Below are 2,366 nucleotides of genomic sequence, written 5' to 3' on the forward strand. Positions count from 1 at the left end.
CCTATTGCTGCCGAGGCAGAGAGCCTGAAGAAAGACTACAACACCCACAAGGCGGAGCAGAGCTTGCCTGCTCTTCTTCCTGCAACTACATTTTAAATCAATTTGTCACACCTCGTTATGTCAAAGGTTGTTAGGAGTGCAAAAAGAGGAGAAGGCTTCTTTCTGAGGTATGTGCAATGTTTAGCTTTTCATTAAAATAGCCACTAAAAGACTGTTGAATGGGTTCATGATTTTGGATGCTCTCAGTGATGCAACTATTCGGAGTTCAGAAAATATGTATTTTGTTCTTTAGGTTTTTCCTTTTTGTTTCTGCTACTATACATAGTACTTAAATTACTAAAAAACAAACAAACAAACAAATCAAAACAAAATAGAAAAAAACTAAACAAACCTAATGCAAATAAAACTGTTAGATTGAGGAAAGTGACTATTTGCCTTTCTACAGACATTCTAGCCCAGAATAACAGAGCATTTTATAGAGCTTGCTGAATAGACCTTCAGTCTTTCTTTAGCCAAGTAAATATTCCTCTTTGCCTTCTGGATGCTCCTGACTTCGTCCATTATTTCTTGCTCATCTGCCATACTTTTCACTCCTGATTTAAACCTCCCAGAAGAGGACCTCTCACCAGGAATCACTTAGAATAAAAAAGGGTGGGCAGTCAGGAGGGTTTGTCTGGAGAAGGGTTACGGCCAGAGACTGGAGTGGCAGCAGAGAGGAAAGCAGGCACACAGATCTGAAAATAAAGCTAATTTGGAATTTTTGTCTGTCCAAGGATTCAAAGTGTAAACTCCAATTTATCTGTAAATAGTTCTACTTCTGCTCATTTATTTAAAAGAAACTGAGGTGTGTTCTCATTCGGTCACTGATGCATTTACATCAAATATTGTCCAGAACTTTCCCATTTATTAGGAGTCATGATGAAGAATCACGATCTTCTCTTGTGCATTCAGTGGAGCTGAAACTAAACTACAATGAAAATATCACTTGCTACCTTTGGAAACTACAACCATAGTCTGAAAGAAATACAGGAAACCTACTGACAAACCAGATACAAAAGTGAAAGCATAAAAGAAAAATGCAAAATATTCTGTGAAACAAAAGAGATTTAGGCCTGAAGGGAATATGATGGCTAACATTCTCTCTGCCTTCTCTTGAATTCTTGTCAAGAAGGAAAAATAGCTTAAATTCCTGAATTCTGATACCAGACTCATCTCCAAAGAACTGTTGCTGGTCTGTAACTTCTATACCTTGCCCTGCTTGCCTAATGATGATGTTTAAGCAAAGCTCTTGTAACTGAGGCAGCAAATGTTTATCAGTGGGATTTTCTTTTTCCTACACAAAATTACATTGAGTGATCAATGTAATGTAATGCAGATCAGACCCTGTCCCAAGCAGAGTAAGAAGCTGAAACTCCCCAAAGAGGCAGTTGCACCCTTTTTTGTTTTTTTTTTCTGCTTTCACCAATCAGTGGAAGTAAATGACACAGTAAAGCACACCCATCATGAAAACTCTTCAGCACTGAAGGATGACATCAGAACCAGCACACCGCAGCTTTCTGCTCATTTTTCCCTCGTGAGAATAGCTTTAGTCATCTTTTTAAATGTTTTTAATTTCTAATGAAGTAAATGGGAATTTGGAGTGAATGTAGACTACACTACCAGACTCCATTTCTTTATAAAATTTTAACAGCAAATATTAGTTTTCATTAAGCACAGATCCACAGGATCGTGTGTGTGTGTGTGTGTGTGTGTGTGTGTGTGTCCCTTTGGTTTATCTGTCCTCCAACCTGTTCTTTACTATTCTCTCGTTCTCAGTGGCAGTCTTTTTTCTCTTAAGTGCTTTTACTGCTGCTTCTATTTATCATGTTTTCTTTTGTGCTGCTTTGGAGCAGGGACCCTGTTTTTGTATACACTTGTGAAGTAATATAAACTTGCACAAAGTTATGAAGCCAACATCAATGTCAGAAACTAATGCCATATATTACTGCCATACTTGGTAACTGAACTTACATAATCTACATAAAATAGCTGGTTCTGAGCTAAAAACGCATCTTGTAAACTCCTCATATGCCACAGTCCACAACATTTTACATGGAAGATTTGTGCAGTGTTATGAACTCGAGGTGTTGATAATCACCCTTATCAGTTTTCTACCCACGTTTGAGTTTTTTTTCCCCCTCGGGGAAGTTGCAAACTGAAGCTGTGGAGAGGCTTGGATGAGGGTGCTGGAGTTGGAAGAAATAAAAAAACAGAGAACCTGCTTCAGAGCTGAGCTGCTGTGACTGAGATTTGAGGCAGGGAAGTTCCTAATAGATGGAATAGACAGCCCCAAACTGAGATTCCTAAATAGTCATAGTTGGGGAAAA

The 2,366-nt window shown here is 38.5% G+C and overlaps 1 protein-coding gene across 1 annotated transcript in view; it reads right to left on the reverse strand.

Moving 5' to 3' along the window:
• The window catches only part of ZC4H2 (zinc finger C4H2-type containing), a 14,834-nt gene that overhangs the window by 8,774 nt on the left and 3,694 nt on the right, over window positions 1–2,366 (reverse strand). The gene's annotated exons all lie outside the window — the stretch shown is intronic.

Source organism: Empidonax traillii, unplaced genomic scaffold (assembly GCF_003031625.1).
Source record: "Empidonax traillii isolate 1590-97213 ecotype Southwest subspecies unplaced genomic scaffold, ASM303162v1 scaffold945:size354297, whole genome shotgun sequence".
NCBI lineage: Eukaryota > Metazoa > Chordata > Aves > Passeriformes > Tyrannidae > Empidonax > Empidonax traillii.